Below are 19,050 nucleotides of genomic sequence, written 5' to 3'. Positions count from 1 at the left end.
AGACAGATTGTCTTGTCCTCAGGGACCCTAAACAAACATGGGAAACATTGGGCTGTGTAGAAGAAAGGGAACAGTAACATTTATTGGTCACTTATTGTTGACTGCATGCACTGAAGGTCAAGGCATTGTGTGTATTCATTTAATGCTCACAATATCCCTGTGTTGTGGGTACATTCAGCTAGAACCTCATTCTGACGTCAGGCCCTCTTTTTTACCCTTTCGCCTTGAAATAGGGATGATAATAATACTTTCAAAATAAAGCAGACACAAGTTATGTACGTGAGGACCAATCCAGATTTTACTAAGTTATTGTGTCTCAGCTAGATATCTCCAATTTAAGAAAATCAGTATCAGAAATAATTCAGAAAGCTATGATAAATGTAAAAATAATTGGACTGAAAGTTTGGTCCAGACAAAATGGCATAGACTTGTGTCTCCCTGCTCTTCCCCACTAAGTATGACTATAAATCCTTGAAATAATGCAAAAGACAACCAAAGGAGAACCCTAAAAAGTGGTAAGAGGAAGGAAAAATGATCCAGAACCCTAGGACTAGAGAAACAACACAGTAGCAGAGCATCTTACATCCCCTCACCCAATGGAAGAAGGTGACCCAGGCCTGACTTTTCCCAACCTAGCAACAGAAGGCGGCCCAGATATGCTCATTCCTCCTGGTGATCAAATGGAGTCCCTCTGACACCACTGGGTAAGCCAGGCACCACCAGCAAGAGAGATAGATGAGTGGCCCACTAATAAGTGGCCAGGGGGAGAGTTCTTTCCTGCTAGGCCTGAGACTCCCCTCCCCCAGTGGGAGAGACCAGAGTGGCCAGGCAACAACACAAAGAGGGACTCAGCCACAATGAGCAGCTCAGCCTGGGAATCCTGGTTGCCCCAGCAGGCCTAAGACTCCTCTGCCCCACCCAAAGACACTAGGATGGCCAGATGGCAGGGACAAGAGGGATTTCCCCACAAAAAGCACTCAGCCAGGGGAGTTTCAGGCCTGTGGGACAAAGAGGCTTCTCTGGCCAAGAACAGATCAAAATTCCACCACAAAGCCTTTGAAAATTAAACTGTCATTGGGCCCACGATTCCCAAATGTAGGCCAGGACCTGTGTGCTAACGCTAAACAAGGTGACTTCCTACTAAAATAGTGTATTTAAATAGCACCCAGAGTCTCCTAACATAATAGACAAAATGTCCAGGATACAGCTGAAAATCACCTGTCACACCAAGAACCAGGTGAATCACAACTTAAATGAAAAAAGACAACCGATGCTAAAACTGAGATTTTTAAAATAGGCATCTTAAAAATGTGTCAACAATCCCAGCAAATTATCTTGAAACAAATGAAAAAATAGAAAATGTCAGCAAAGAAATAGAAGTTATACAAAAGAGCCAAATGAAAATTGTAGGGGCCGGCCCCGTGGCTTAGCGGTTAAGTGTGTGCGCTCCGCTACTGGTGGCCCAGGTTTGGATCCCGGGCGCACACCGACGCACCGCTTCTCCGGCCATGCTGAGGCCGCGTCCCACATACAGCAACTAGAAGGATGTGCAACTATGACCTTCAACTATCTACTGGGGCTTTGGGGGAAAGAACGGAGGAGGATTGGCAATAGATGTTAGCTCAGAGCCGGTCTTCCTCAGCAAAAAGAGGAGGATTAGCCCGGATGTTAGCTCAGGGCTCATCTTCCTCACAAAAAAAAAAAAAAGAAGAAGAAGCCCTCTCCACTGATGAGGGTCTTCTATAAACAAAAAAAAAAAAAAGAAAGAAAATTGTAGAGCTGAAAAATACAATAACATTTAAAAAGTCACATTGTGTGGACGCAGTAGCAGAGTGGAGATGACAGAGGATAGAATCAGTGAACTTGAGGGCAGATAGAATTTACACAATCTGAACAGAGAAAATAAATTGAAAAAAAGAATGGACAGAGCCTCAGGGACCTGTGGAACAATAATGTAAGGTCCAATTTTGTATCATTAGAGTTCCAGAAGAAGAGAGGGTAAGGCTGAAACAGTATTCAGAGAAACAATGGCTGAAAACTTCCCAAATTTGGTGAAAGACACAAACCTACACATTCAAGAAGCTGAGTGAAACCCAAACTGGACAAATACAAAGAAAAACATCGTAATTAAATGTTTGGACACTAAAGACAAAAAATATCTTGAAAGCAGATAGAAATAACACCTTATCCATAGGAGAAGTCTAATTTAAATGACAGGCTTTATCATCTGAAACCACGGAGGCCAGAATAAAGTGGCACATTTTACAAATGCTGAAAGAACTGTCAGCCCAGAAGCCCACATCCAGTGGAACTATCCTCATGAATGAGGGAGAACTAAGGACATTCTCAGATAAAGGAAAAACTTTTAAGAATTTGTCACTAGCAGACATACTCTTGAAGACTGGCTAAACAAAATTCTTTAAACAGAAAGTAAATGCTAAAAGAAGGAAATTTGGAACATTAGGAAGGATGAAAGGACAACAGAAAAGCAGAAATAAGAGTAAAAAATGATAGGCCACCTTTCTCATGAGTTTTATAAGTCGTATTTGATGCTTGAAACAAAAATTATAACACCACTTGATACTAAAGACAATGATATTTACAAGTGAGAAAAATAAAGGGACCTAAATGGAAATGAGATTTCTGTATTTCACTTGAAGTGGTAAAATGTTGATCCCAGTAGAATGTGATATGCTATGCATGTATATTGTAATACTCAGAGCAACTGTGGATACTATATATTTGGAGAGTGTATCTCTCCAAAACACCACAAGTAAATCAAGATGGAATCCTAAAAAGTTTTTAAGTAACCCACAAGAAGGCAAAAAAGACAGACAGGGGAACAAAAACCAGAGGAAACAAACAGAAAACAAATAATAAAATTCATACTTATGCTCCAACATATCAAGATCATTTAAATATAAATGATCTATACAGAATAATCAAAAAACAAAGATAGAGAGGACTTAAAAAAAACAAAACTACCTAACTATATCCTTTCTAAAAGAAACTCACTTCAAATTCAATTACATAGGTAAGTTGAAAGTAAAAGGGTGAAAAAGGTATACCACACAAACATTAATCAAAAGAAAATAGGAGTGGCTATAATAAAATTGGATAAGGTAAACTTCAGAGCAAAGAAAATTACTAGAAACAAAAAGGGACAATATAATAATGATAAAAGGCTCAATCCACCAAGAAGATAACAACTCTAAATGTGTATGAACAAACAACAAAGCTTCAAAATAGGTAAAATAAAAAATTATGTAAATAAAAGGAGAAATAAACAAAACCACAATTATAGTTGAAGACTTTAACACTCCTCTCTCAACAATTCTTAGAACAACTAGACAGAAAACCAGCAACGATATGGAACTCATCAACATCTTGAACCAAAAGGATATAATTGGCATTTATAGAACACTCCATCCAGCAATAGCAAAATACTATAGTCTCTTTAATTGACCATGGAACATAAACCAAGATAGACCATATCCTGGGCCATAAAACATCAACATTTTAAAAGAATTAAAATCATACAGAATATGTTTTCTGTTCACAATGCAATCAAACTAGAAATCAGTAACAGAAAGATAACAGGAAAATCTTTCAACGCTTGGAAACCAAACAACATACTTCTAAATAATCTATTGGTCAAAAAGGAAGTTCCAAAGGAAATTTTTTAAAAATCATAGAACTAAATGAAAATACAACATATCAAAATATGTGGGATACTAAAGCAGTGTTGAGAAGAAAACTTATTACACTAAATGCTTACATTAAAAGAGAGGAAAGATCTTAAATCAATAAGCTAACTTCCTACCTCAAGAAACTAGAGAAAGAAGAGCAAAGGAAACCCACAGCAAGCAGAAGGAAGGAAGAAATAAAGATTCAAGCAGAAATCTATAAACTTGAATAGAGGAAAACAATAGAGAAAACTCAATAAAACAGGAGTTCCTGCTCATTGCAGTCAATGTCTTTGAGAAAAGCTACAAGAAGGGGAATTTTTTTTCTTGCTTCAAATCTCCTGACCCCCAATGTTCTGAAAAAAATCATTTCCAATGACTAGTTTCTCGGTTTTGTTTTATTTTGTTTTTTCTCTCCCTCAGGTGAGACAGGAAGGCCAGAGGGGGCTAGAGTTGGGTATTTCCCTTCCCCCAGGTTGGTTAGGCTCTGGTAAAACCCTAGTAAGTTAGGCTCTGGTAAAATAGTTTTCTTTGAGTCTGGCAGGCCTTGTTAAAAAGAACAGAATGCTCTGGGTGTATTTCAAAATGGCTACTTTTCTCCTCTCCTTGCTGGAAGCATGAGGAGATCTTTTTCTGTTCTTCTCTGTGAGAACCTGGTAGGGCTTCTGGAGGTAAAACTCACAAAAATGTGGTGGCCCCCTAAGACTGGGCACCCTGGAGCTTTTAATTGTCAAACTTGTCTACAGTGAGCCTCCAGCAATCCATCAATTCCAGTTTAAGTTTTCCTACCCAAGGCCTGGTTCCAGCAAAGGTTTCTGCTTCTGGGCTTCCGCTCTGGTAAGCTGTGATTCTCTGTATCTACTTGTCTGTCTCTAATTTTTGAAGGGAGCAGTTCTCCCTGTGACCTCTATTCTTTGATGGATCTGAGAAGTTGTTGATTTTGTTTGTTCAGCTTTTTTCTTGTTGTAAGGATGGGAGTGATGACTTCCAAGCTCCTTACATGCCAGACCAGACTATTTTTTTTTATTTTACTGTTGAGTTTTGAGTTTTTTTTAATATTTATTCTAGATACTAATCCTTTGTCAAATATGAGGTTTGCAAATATTTTCTCCCAGTCTGTGGCTTCACATCCTCCTCACATATTCTATCCCAAAGCAAAAGTTTTTAATTCAATTCTGATGAGGTCCAATTCATCATTTTTTCCTTTTCACATATTCTATCCCAAAGCAAAAGTTTTTAATTCTGATGAGGTCCAATTCATCATTTTTTCCTTTTATAGATCATGCTTTTAGTGTCAAATCCGAGGACTTTATGCCTAACCCTAGATCCTGAAGCTCTTCATCTGTTTTTTGCCTAGAGATTTTATAGTTTAAAATTTACACTTAAGGGCCAGCCCCATGGCCGAGTGGTTAAGTTATGCACGCGCTGCTTCAGCAGCCTGGGTTCAGTTCCTGGGCGTAGACCTACACCATTTGTCTGTCAGTGGCCATGCTGTGGCAGTGGCTCACACACAAAAAGAGGAAGATTGGCAACAGATGTTAGCTCAGGGCGAATCTTCCTCAGTAAAAAAAAAAAAATTTACATTTAAGTCCATGATCCATTTTGAATTAATTTTTATATAAGGTGTGAGGTTTAGGTTGAGGTTCTATTTTTGCCTTTGGATGTCCAAATACGAGCACTATTTGTAGAAAAGTCTACCCTACTCCTGTTGAATTCCTTTTGCACCTTTGTCAAAAATCAGTTGATCATATTTGTGTGGCTCTATTTCTGGGTTCTCTATTCTGTTCCATTGACCTATTTGTCTATTTCTCCACCAATACCACACTGTCTTGATTCCTGTGGTTATATAGTAAGTCTTCATATTGGATAGATTCCTCCCACTTTATTCTTTGTCAGGATTGTTTTAGCTATTCTATGGCCTGTGCCTTTCCATATATTTTAGAAGAAGCTTATCTATGTCTACAAAAATCCTTTCTGGGATTTTGATTAGAATTGCATTAAATCTATATATCAATTTGAGAAGAGTTGATATCTTTACTATGCTGAGTCTTCCAATCCATGAACACTGCATATCTCTACATTTATTTAGGTCTGATTTGATTTTTTCATCAGAATTTTATCAACATTTTGTAATTTTCAGAATACATATCCTGTGCATATTTTGTCAGATTTATATCTAAGCATTTCATTTTCTTTGGAGTGACTATATATGGTATTATGTTTTTAATTTTTTCTGTATATTTATAGCATATACAAGTACAAATGATTTTTGTGTATTGATCTTGCATCCTGTGACCCCGCTAAATTCAGTTATTCTAGACGAGTTTTTTTCTTTTTTTGGTAGATTCCTTGGAATTTTCTATGTAAACAATCATGTCAGTCATCTCATCTGCAAATAGTTTTATTTCTTCTTTTCCAATTAGGATGCCTTTTATTTTTTATTGCCTTATTCTGGTATAGAATATACTATATTATTCCAGTAGTTTGTTGAATAAGAGTAGTGAAAGGAGACATGCTCGCTTTGTTCCCAGTCTCAGGAGAAATCATGTAGTCTTTCACCATTAAGTATGATGTTAGCCATAGGCTTTTTGTAGATGTTAAGTTGAGGTAATTTCCTTCTAATTTGCTGAGAGGTTTTTTTTTTATCACGAATGGGTGTTGGATTTTGTCAAATGTTTTTCTGCGTTAGTTGATATGATATTATGATTTTTCATCTTTAGCCTATTGATATAGTAGATTACATTGATTGATTTTCAAGTATTGAACCACCCTGCATACCTGAAAAATAATTCCACTTGGTCATACTGTATAATTCTTTTTATACATTGTTGGATTCAGTTTACAAAATTTTTTTTTAAGGATTTTGGCATCTAAATTCATGAGACACATTACTCTGTAACTTTCTGTTTTTGTACTGTCTTTGTTTGCTTTTCTTATGAGGGTAATATTGGCCTCATAAAATGAGTTGGAAGTGTTTCCTTCTTTTCTGTTTTCTGGAAGACATTGTATAAAATTGGTGTTAATTTTTCTTTAAATGTCTGTTAGAATTCTCCAGTGAAACCAATTAGGCCTAGAGATTTTTCTTCAGACGCTCTTAAGTTGTGAATTCAATTTATCTAATGATTATAGGACTATTTGGATTACCTATTTTATTGTAGTTGAGGTTTGGTAATTTGTAGTTTTTGAGGAATTGTGCTATCTTTTAAGTTGTCAAATTTATGAGTCTAAAAACCATTTGTAGTATTCTCTTATTAGCCTCTTAATGGCTGCAGGATCTATAATGATATCCTATTTTATTCCTGACATTGGTGATTTGTGTTCCTTTTGTTTCGTCAGTTTTGATAGAGGTTTATCAATTTTATTAATTTTTTAAATGAACCAACCATTCGTTTTATTGATTTTCTCTATTGTTTTCCTAGGTTTAAACTTACAGATTTCTGCTCTAGTCTTTATTACTTCCTTCCTTCTGCTTGCTTTGGGTTTCTTTTGCTCTTATTTTTCTAGTCTCCTGAGGTAGGAAGTTAGCTTGTTGATTTGATATCTTTCCTCTTTTTTAATGTAAATATTTAGTGTTATAAATTTTCTTCTCAACACTGCTTTTAGCAGTATCCCATGTATTTTGATATGTTGTATTTTCATTTAGTTCTATGATTTTTAAAGAATTTCCTTTGCAACTTCCTCTGCCTCAATGTCCTCATTTGTAAAATGGAGACATCTGCTCCACTGAAAGGACAGAGAACAATTACTAACTCATTCAACAAATACGTACTGATCACTCACTATGCACGAGGTGCCGCCCTGGCTGGGTACAACACCGAACAAGCAGTGCATGTGGAAAATCTCCCTGACTTCATGGAGTTTACTTTCTGGTGGGGAAGGCAGGCAATAAATAGGACGAATTAGGAAATATTTAGTGTATTAGACGATGATAAGTACTAAGGAGAAAAATAAAGCAGGGAAGGTAGATGGAAGTGGCAGGAGCAGAGGGGTGGGGGTAAAATCTTAGATCAGGTGTCCACGGAAGGCTCTCTGAGAAGGCACATTCGAGTAAAGTGTTGAAGGAAGTCAGGGGAGGCAGGCGGTGAGCTTTGTGGATACCTAGGGCAAGAGCACTCCTGGCAATGGGATGACGGGAAAACTGTTGAAAAGTTTAAAGCACTGCGTGTGTGTGCAGGTGAGGGAGAAGTAATCTAATGTCTTAGGTACTGTGTGGTCTTTTTTTCTTCTGTTGTCTCTAGGTTTTGTCAAAAGATTAAGAATATTATCTGGAATGGGAGCATTGGATGTGACTTCAGAAATCAACAGGCCGACTCAAATGATGCCCAGAGTGGCCACATCTGGCGCAGGCTCCACAGTTAGGAAGCAGCAGGACTTTTCTCAGTGCTCTCTCCACGGGCCACATTCGTGCCTGGCATTTGCCCACCTGAGAAGCTGGTCATTTGAGGCTCACTTAGCACCCACACCTAGCTTTAAGCAAGGCCAGGTTGAGAACCAGAGTCTAGCTAGCTTCTCTAAGACATTTCTCAAATGCCAAACACTGTCTTGGCTGAGGATCTGTTTCTGTTCAACTCTGGTTTCCAGTGCTCTTAGCTGCGAGCACAGCTTTCTGCCCTCTGCAACACTTTCCTTTCAGGGCCACCTACTGATGCCACTCGTACTCTCAGAGCTGTGGCCGTGCACAAAAACAACATTTTTAAGTGTTTTAAGCTTTAAGCTAAGTGCTTTAAGCGAGACGCGCACAAAAACATTTCCCCGTCTCAGTCTGGTCGGTTACCTTTGACTCAGTCTGGGTCTGAGGAATTCTCTTGCATATGGCTCTCCTTCCCTCCGCGTGGCGTCGAATGCGGGCTACGGCCACGCACAATGTCAGAGTGGTTGGCTTCAGTCAAAACAGCTCTCGGTGCCATGTGGCACCAATGTAAACAACTGGTTGGTTTGGTGTCATGTAGACAAAACAACTCTTTGATGGATTGCGTTTTCACTTTTCACCCAGCTCAAGTTGGCGTGAGCGTGGGTGGCGCCTGCCAAGACTGTGGGCAGGTTGGGGCCCTGCACGCATTGCTGTTTGCGGTGCTGGCAGCAGCCTCTTTCCCGCTGTCTTTTTGCAGTCTGAGGTACTTAGTCTGAAGGGTGGGGGCACAGAGGGGGCTGAGTTTGGGAAGCTGATAACTAGGATGGGGACTGAGTGCATTAGTTCCCAAACCTGAAAAGTCGCAGATGTTTCCCAGCTTTACCCTATTGTCCAGAGTGGGATTTGCCGGAACTTGAATGTTCACCCCAGCCTGTGCCTTTGTGTGACTGACCAGGCTACAACAAAGGCTTTCTCGGAATCTGAGGTTAAGAAAGATGAAGGGCCCGTGCCGCCCATCTGTCTGCAATGGGCATATTGCATAATAATAGCTCTCTCTGATCTTTCTTTTACATGTTCTTGGTTTCTTCACGTCCTCCTTTCGGCTTTGTAATGTGACACCCAGCCGCTGGCTTCTTATCTTGCTGCCTACCCCGCCTTCCCAACTCTGCTCTCTCAGATCCACGAGGAGAACAGAGTCCACTCCTGCTTTGAAGCCTTCAGGATCATGTCATTTCCCTTAACACCCTCTGTGTGCTGGACTCATTGTTTAGTGATGCTGTAGCCAGGCGAGGACCATAAACTGCGCCCCCCTCCCCAATCCCTGCCTTTCTCCCACCTTCATTTCCTCCTCTCCAGTTATAAGGTGTCTTACTCAGGCAGGCCACATGCTCTCATAGGCCTAGGAGGCCCCGTCTTGGGGTGGGGACAGGGCCTAGGTGTGAATATTTGATCTGGAGTTTTTCAGCTCCTCCATAAACTCAGGAGATATGAAAAACAAGACTGTTGGCTTATCTGGCACAGCTTTCATACTTTGTGAACTTCTTCTGGAGGAGGATAACGAATTGCCCTGTGCTATCAGGCTGAGCCAGAAGAGATGGCATTTTCCATCTCTGGGGAAGCTCTGGGGTTACCACAGTCTGGTGGGCCCACAGGTTTGGCTCATAGGTGGCTGCATGATGAGCTGTGGCAGGTATGGCCCAGCCTGACACTTCTGGGTCTAAGGATCCCTAAGCCACCAGCTCGGCAGGAGCGTAATGAAAGCAGGTGTTTTCCAAGTATCCCAAAATTGGAAAACAGATCATTCCCATCAAAAATGGACAATGTACTTCATAAAGCAATTTCTTTCCTGCTTCCTTTGCTCTTTCCAAGAAGGAGGACTGTGCTTTGAAGGAAGAAAAAAATTACGCTCCACACAGCTTTTCTCAAAGACAGTGACTGCAATGAGCAGGAACCCCAGTCAGGGGTCCCCAACTGCCTGGGCCTCTCAGAGGTAGGAAGGGAGATACCTACATAATTTTCAACATTAAAGAAAAAAGCCAATTATAAAACTGCACAGGCTAATGGAAATATCAGCAGCATCCTTCACTTCTGGTTGTAATTCATGAACTTAGTATGTTAACTTGTGGGGAAATAAGGTCTGTCTCTTGACACAATAAACTACTTACAATCATGTAAGTGAGGTTTCTTTCTGGTGAAAAGTATGTTAAAAATTGGGATGTGCAGGGGGAAGATAATGAAAGGAGTCATTAGAGGTGAAACGGCAAGACGCCTTTGGCAGCTTGCTCGGGGATTTGTTCTGTGGGAATCCCCATCAGTTGTCAACTGCTCAGGCTCCTCTGTGGCCCTCCCACTGCACGGAGCTCAGCGCCTGGCACACAGTCCCATGGGACTCCCACACCCCCAAAGACTTTTCTCTGGAAACACAAGTAACAAGAGATGGATTTAAGTTTTGCAGTCTTTCCTTTCTGCTTGTCCCCCAAGAAAGATGGAAAGATGCCCCAGAGTGAGGGCTGAGGGGGAGGAGGAGGGATAAGATAACACAAGCAGGATAATGGACTACCGCAGGGCTGATGATAATAACAGTGGTAGTTACTGATATTATAATACTCATGGTCAGTGTTTGAGTATCTATGGCTTTCAGAGTTTGTTCAAATCCCATTATTCAAAGCCCATGATGATGTCAGCTGAGCAAGCATAATTAACCCCTTTTTACAGATGAATAAATTGGTTACTTAATTAGCATATGGCTGAGCCAGTACATGAATCTAGATCTCCTGACTACTCACTAACCATGTGTCTTTTCAAAGCACCAAGCTGCAGGGCTGTTCTTCATTTAAAAGGGGAAAGACCTACCACTCCCACCTCTTCCCAGTTATCCCAGATTCTTTTGGGATCCTAGACCTACTATGTCTCACAGCTGAAAACAACCCCTCACATGAAAATTAGACCACCCAGCACTGATGATAAAAGAAAAAAATTGATATCATCAAAATTAAACATTTATCCTCATCAAAAGACACCATTAAGAAAATGAGTAGATAGTCCATTGGGAAAGGAACTAGGAAAAAAACATACACAGCACATATCTGACAAATCCGGAATCTATAAAGAAATCCTACAAATCAAGCATAAAACAAATAATCCAATTCATAAAATGGGCCAAAGACCTGAAAAGATACTTCACCAAAGGAGATATACAAATGGCAAATAGGCATGTGAGAAAGTGCTCAACAGCATTAGTCATAAGAAAATGCAAATGAAAACCACAATGAGATAGCACTACATACCCACTAGAATGGCTAAAATTTAAAAGACTGACATCACTGAAGAATGTGGAGCAAGTGGAACTCTTATACATTGCTGGGGGCAGGTATAAAATGGTACAACCACTTTGGAAAACTGTTTGCTGATTTCCTACAAGGTTAAACATACATTCCCTTTAGATACCTACCTAATAGAGTGAAAAACATATGTCCATACAAAGACTTGTACACAAATATTAATTGTAGTTTTTATTCATAATAGCCAAAACCATTAAACAACCTAAGTGTTCATTGATAGAATGGATAAATAAATTATGGCATATTCATGAAATGGAATACTATTCAGCACTAAAAAGGAATAAACTACTGACTCATAGGACAACATCATGGTAGAATTTCAATTATGTTGGATTATATTTCAATTATGCTTAAATTAAATTATGTTGAGCAAAAGAAGACAGACATGAAAAAGTACATACTATATGAGTCCATTTATATAGTGTCTGAGAACAGAAAATACTAATTTATACTGATGGAAGTCAGAAAGTGGTTAGGAAGGTGGTGGAATTTACTGGAAAGGGGTACAAGGGAAATTTGGGGGGTAAAAGAAATGTTCTCTTATTTTGAGTTGTGGTTACAAGGGTGTCTAAAACTGTCAAAACTCTTCTAACTAAACTCTTAAGATCTATGTATTTTATTATATGTTAATTATATCTCAATAAATTTTCTTTAAATGGACTCTGCTGGTTTAGCTACAAAGGTTTTGGCCTTGCTGCTTGGAGGCCAGTGTCTTCCCCTCTGACTGAAACCTGAGATCTGAGCTAATGAACTCCCCAAATAGCCTGGGCCTAAGGGGTGAAGGCAATGAAGAGTTTCAGCAAAACAATTTCAACCAAAGGCCTTTCTGCAGAGTGGTGCTGGAAAGGCTGTTTCTTGCTGCTCCCACCCCAGGGGAATACTGACCCCTTATTTATTATCTTCATCTGTTAAAACTCAGAGGACAAATACCGGAGGTTCTTGCCAGTCATCTCCCCTGTTGTCCAAAAAGGAATAAAGGGCAACTCTCTGCAGAGTGCAGCTGGTTTAACTGGCCCAGGGTCACCCGTCATGCTGGGTAGGGAGGTACCTCATTGTTGGCATAGAATGTCAGCTCCAATGACAGACTCACTCCTAATTTTAGGATTCACTGGACCTCACACTGAGATTGACTTTAAAACTTTAGCAAAGGGTGATAAAAATAGGGTGTCAGTCCATACCTATATGTTTCTAGACCAAGGATGCCTGGGTTCCCCCCAGAGGCACAGTCTGATGGTGTCTAAACAACGCCTGGGGGCCGGGGAGTTCCCGTCCCAGGGAGACCAGGGTGTCAGGGGGCTTGGAAACCAGTCATATGAGGGTCAGTCACAAGAATCATGTGCCTTTACCCAGGGGAGAGTGTGGGGAGACACCACACCCATTCAAATACTTGAAGGGTTGTCTAAAGGAAGAAGAAACAGGCTTTATTTATCCCAACTACAAAACTTCAACCAATGTATAGCAGTCACAAGAAGCTGGATTTTAATGCAACGTAAAAAGGAGCTTTGTAACAATCATATCTACTTAGCATTCCATTCACATATCCATTCATTCAGCCAATAATTTTTGAAGACCTACTATGTTGTGCACACACCAGGATGGATTAATTGCAGACTTGGCCCTGAACGATGCTCACTGCAGAATAGGAGAGATGTAACTATAAATACCTCAGATACAGGGCAACAAGAGACAAGCGCAGGTGAGAACCACATCAGGAGAGGGAGGGATTACTTCCAACCTCAGCTGGACATTCCACGATGCTCACCAGTCATTTTGCTCCTTCTCATTTATTCTTTCATCCATTCAATAAATATTCATTGAGCTCTATATGTGTCAGGCACTGTTCTAAATGCTGGGGATAGAGAGTGAATAAGACACAACCCCTTGTCTGCATGGAGTTTATATCCTACCAAGGAAAGACAGCCAAAAGGCAAACAGATATTATACTATGTCAGTTGGTGACTGATACTAGAGAGAAACAGGGTTGCTCTGGATCTTTATCACTGTCTTCAAGAAGTCGAAGTCTCTCTTCTCTTGCTTTCAACTGTAATGACCTCCCACCCCACTGAGAAAATTGTGGCCTCAGCCCCGCTCCCTTGCACATCCCAACTACCATCATCTCTCCCCATCTTTACCCAATTACTTTCTGATTCAGAGGAAAGAAAGATTCTTCCTCCAAGACTGACCTCTCCACTCAACCTCTTCCCCTGCCTCAGGGGCCTTGCTCCATCACCTCTACCAGCATGCTCCCCACCCTTGCTCTCTTCATTCATTAGCTTGTCCAAAATTCACAGACTTGTTCATTTCCTATAGTCTTAAAGCAACATTCCTTTGCTACCCTCAAGATGGCAAGTAGGTGTTAGTCAAGAGCTAGTTCAGATCAACTGGTAGCAGCTTCCTGAGCACAGTGGCAAGGGGAAGTTCCCAGGATCATGTGTGGACCCATAGAAAAGATATACCTATGGTTTATTATGTGTGTCCATGGGCACGGAAAGCACCAGGTGTCATGGGGCTCTTGATGAGTACCTGCAGATCCTGTCCCACTCTGACTCTCTCTCTCTCTCAAACTTTGTTGCCAAACTTCTTAGAAGCTCATGCTATACTTCTTGCCCCCACTGCTTCACCTCTCCTTTATTACCTCACCTGCCTCACCATGCTTCTGTCTGCTGACCTGCTCCTGCAGAGATTAACAATGATCGCCTAATCGCCAGTACGATGGCTTTCCCCCTCCTTGTGCGTGATGTCTTGGTAGCATTAACTGTTAGTGTTCCCCAAGGTTATGTCCTTAGCTCTCTGCTCAACTCTCTCACACTCCTTGGACAATTTCATCCATCCCGCAGATGCAAATATAACATGTACTCTGGTAGCTTCTCATTCAGTCTCCTGCCCAGAATGCTCTCCTGAGCCACTGGACACTTCCAGTTGGATCCATCACTAAGCATCTCAAACTCCTGGTCTCCAAAATAGGACTCATTATCCTCTCTCCAAATGCCTCTTTCTCCTGAATACCACTTCATAGTTTATAGTATTGCCAATCTTGCAAGCACTCAAGCCAGAATAGCTGAAGTGATTGTTGACTTCTTCCTCTCTCTTACCTTCTACATCAAATCCATCACAAGCTTCTTTCTGTCAATTCTACCTCAGAAATGTCTCTTGAAACCAGTACCTCCTCTCCATCCTCATTGCCGCTTCCTTAGTTCCAGCCATCATCTCTCTCCTACTATTGAAATGACCTCCAATTTGTCTCCTTTTCTCTTCTTTATGCTAACTCCCATTTCAGTCCAATTCCTCCTCCCCCACCACTAGAATTCTTTTCTTAGCAGAAAAACCTTAGTATGCAATTTCCTTAGTTATAAACCTTCTAGAAATTATCCAGGCATCCTTTAAATGGTGACTGGTTGAACAAACATACCGTGAAATACTACTTAGCACTGAAAAGAAACAGAATCTCGATAAGGCCACAACTTGGATGAACCTCAAGGAAATTATGCTGACTGAAAAAAAGCCAATCTCAAAAGGCTACAAACTGCATGATTTCATTTATGCAACAATCATGAAATAACATCATTAAAGAGATGAAGAACAGATTGGTGGGTGCCAAGTATTAGGAATGGGGGATGGGTGTGGCTATAAAGGAATGACACAAGGGAGTCTTGTGGTAATGGCACAGTTGAGTATCTTGATTGTGATGGTGGTTACTCAAGGCCGGAGACGTGATAAAATTGCATAGAGCTACACACACACACATATGCACACACACAGATTAGGGCATATAAACTAGTAAAACCTAAATAAACTCTATGGATTGTAGCAATGTCAATTTCTTGGTTTTGATATTGTGCTGTGATCAGATAAGAGATTAACATTGAGGGAGGCTGGGGGAAGGGTGTATGGGACTTTCCTTTACCTTTTTTACAATCTCGTGGGAATCTATAGTTATTTCAAAATTAAAAGTTAAAAAATAAATATTTTAAAAATATAGTAAAAAACACAACAAGAAAAACTGTCAATGGCTCCTCATTTTTTACAGGACAAAATACAAACTCCTTTGTTCAACATTCAAGGCCACTAACAATCAGCCTCATATCCCATTGCTTCTCCTTTTAGACCTTTCATTCATTCAGTAACCTTTGGGAACCCACGGTGGGCTGGGACACTGAAATACAGTGTGAGCAAGACAGATAAGGCTCCGGCCCATGGAAATTTACAGTCTTTGGGGAGAACAGCCAATTGGTCAAGCACTTCCAATGAAGTGGGCCAAGTGTCACAACTGGGAAGCACAGAGGCTGTCCTCATCACCCTCCTCATCATTCCTTTCACTGTGCTATTCCTTTTGCCCAAAGCACCCTTCCCTGCGCTAGTGAACTTCCACTGTCAGCTCTTCTATGCAATCTTCCAATTCATTCATTCATTCATTCAACAAACATTTATTGAGCGCCAACTCTGTGCCAGGCCTTATTGCAGGCCTTGGGTCTGCGCTGTAGACAACAGCACAGCCCTCTGCCCTCTTGCAGCTGGTATTATTTGGAGAGACAGATGATAAACAGCCAAACAGGAAAAATGGCGGCAATAAGCCATAAGAAGGTAATTAGAGAGCAATTTAGGCTAGATGGGTCAGGGAAGTTCTCACTAACCAGGGGATATTTAAACTGATACCTAAATGACAAGAAAGAGCAGGAAGGAGTATTATAGATAAAGGAAAGCAGAAATGTTTCCCTTAAGAAGGGAAACATTTGGCCTGTTGAGGGCACAGAAGGTTCGTGTGGTACAGCAAAGTGGGAGAGGCAGGTAATGGAGCAGAAGGTCAGAGAGGTGGGCAGGGAGCTGTTTTGAAGGGCTTTCTAAGTCAGGGTGATGAGTTCGAATGTTATTCTTTGTACAACAGGAAGGTTCTGGAGGGTTTTAAGTAGGGGAGAAACATATCTGATGGACTTTTTAAATGATCGTTCTGACTGTTGTGTGGAGAAGGAATTGTAAGGTGAGGATGGTGGGCAAGAGAAGAATCAGAGAGACAATTTGGGAGGCTAGAGATAATAGGGCTCCTTGGTGGCCCTGCAGGTCCTTGATCACACTGGCGATGTCTCATTTGTCATTTGGTTTAGGGTCTGTGGTTTATGTATCTGCCTTTCCATGTGTGATTCTTTTTTGTCCTCCTCATGTCTACCTAGCTCAGTAGTTTTTTAAATAAAATTGAATTGAATAGTTATGTCCAGCTAGAGGAGGAAGGAAAGTGGATCCAGGAAGACTCTAGAAAACGAATGACATTAGGTAGATCGTGAAAGATGGGTAAATTTTGGACTTGTAGGAAGGGGAGGAAATAGCCTTCTGGGTGGAGGGAACAGCATGATGAAAGAAACAAAGATGGGAAAACAATCAATGCTTATGTAGAAAGGGCGGGACATGATGATGTAGCCATCGGCCTGGGGGAAGGGCTATGAATGGACACAGGAGAAAATAAATTGGAAAGATTAGAAAGCTGGCTTGAGGTAAAATTCTGGTGGTTCTTGAAGGTTGAATCAAGGAACTGGTCTTAAATTTTGAGGACAAAGGAGGAGCTATTTAATGTTATTGAGCAGAGGAATAATAAAATTTGCACTCTGTCTCCAAAAAATAAAACTGAAAACCACTGGAGTGTGAAGGGATAGGCAATGGGAAAAGTGTTTTGGAGAATAGAGAGCAGTTTTCAGGGGAAAAGGAGAAGCACCTTGACCAGCCTTCGTTCTTCCCCACCTGAAGCAATAAGTTATCTCTGTAAGCCCTCACTCCAGCATTTCAGTGTTTTTACCAGTATAAGACTTTATAAGGTCATCACAGTTTAAGCATTCCCTGAAAGCACAGGTAGTGTAGGTGAAGATTATTTCCAGAGAAACATGGACCATTTTATTCCATTAGTTTCCAGACAGAAAGTTGAAGAGAGTTAAGAAAGATGTAATCTACAAAAGGTGGACCCAGGAGCTGGGAAGCCCTCTGGAGCGAGGCAAGGGTGCAGGGCAAGCTTGCTCACTCCGAGGCTGGGAATTTGTTTTTCCACTTGCATTTCCTTCCAAGAGTGCAAATGTGTTTTCTTCTCTTGGTCTTCAGTTTGCCACGCTTCCCAGCTCATTCCACTGGATTGGGTTACCCGCCGCATTGGGTTGTTTTTCCCTGAATGCTTCCAGCTGTGTCACTCCCTGCCTTCTGCTTATGTGCACTTTCTCAGTCGTAGGGTTTTTCTCTCCCACGATGCTATTCCCAGGACCAGTTGTGAATACAACTCTGATTTACCTTCCTCCCTACCCTCCCCTGCCCACCATTTTCTACTCCTACTGGATTCTATTTGTGTTTCACTAGCCTCAGCAAGAGGAAAGGAACTAATATTTAATATTTATTCAGCTCTTACTACAGACCAGGCACTGTGCTAAACAATTTACATAACATAATATAATGTGATCGTCACAGCTAGACTGTAAAATAGGTGTTATTATTGTTCCCATTTACTAGATAAGGAAACTGATGTTTAGATGTGGTTGTAATGCTCAAAGCCAGAATTTGACCCAGGTCAGTGACACCTCAAAGGTCCTCTGCAGCACCAAGTACTTTAATAACTGTAGTATTTTTTTCTTTCTTTTTTTAAACTCACATGAATTCTTTCATATGAGGTGTATCCTTTTACAACTTGCTTTTTTTCATTCGACACTATATTTATCCATGTTGATAAATTTTATCTTATTCTAATAACTATATTTTATTTTATGAATATACTACACTGATGGATGTTTAAGTCATTTCCAATGTTTGTTATTACAATGTGTATTCTAGGACTTAGCTCTATGTGCCGTGGGACTTTATTTAGGGTACATACCTAGAAATGAGTTTTCTCAGTTGTAGGGTATGGGCGTCTCCATCTAAGTCTATTTGAATTGCCTACAGTCTCTTCAAAGTGGTGGTATCAGTTTATACTGCCCCCAGCATCCCACATTCTCACCACCGCTTGGCATTATCAAAATTCAGAAGCAAATACGGCAAAATCTGGATGGTAGGTATGTGGATGTGTTTTGTTATTTTATTTTCTGTACTCCTCTGGACATTTGAAATGTTCCATAATTAAAATTAAATTATTATGATTGCCTACTTTTGTCAGTGGCTTGGAGGAAGATTTAGAATTTTTACTGATGGCATCTGCAAATAATGCCTCTGCAAACTTAGAGGAGCAAGATATGTGAATGCCAGTGTGATATTGTGATATATAATAAGAAATATGTGTTTGGTCTTCTACCCCATTCCTGGCACAGATCTCCTAAAACCCTTGAAATTTCCTAAGTGATGAGAGCAACAAAGGTGCTTTTTGTTATGTTAATGAAGTTAATTTTGAATTGCACCTAAAGATGAAGGCTGGTTGCCAAGAGAACCAACCATGTGATTAGAGGTTGGAACTTTCAGTCCCATCTCCAGACCTCCAGGGGCTGGAGGTTGAATCGATAGCCAATGGCCAATAATTTAATCAACCATGCCTGTGTAATGACGCCTCCATAAAAACCCAAAAGTACTGGGTTCAGAGAGCTCCCAGGTTGGTGAACATGTGGAGTGCTGGGAAAGTGGCTCAGAGAGGGCATGGAAGCTCCATGTCCTTTCCTATGCCTTGCCGGATGCATCTCTTCCATCTGGCTGTTCCTGAGTCACATCCTTTTATGATAAA

Source organism: Ceratotherium simum, chromosome 7 (genome assembly GCF_057802395.1).
Source record: "Ceratotherium simum simum isolate JZ-2026a chromosome 7, ASM5780239v1, whole genome shotgun sequence".
Classification (NCBI taxonomy): Eukaryota; Metazoa; Chordata; class Mammalia; order Perissodactyla; family Rhinocerotidae; genus Ceratotherium; species Ceratotherium simum.
The sequence above is the reverse complement of the archived record's forward strand: the minus strand, read 5'-3'. Positions refer to the sequence as shown.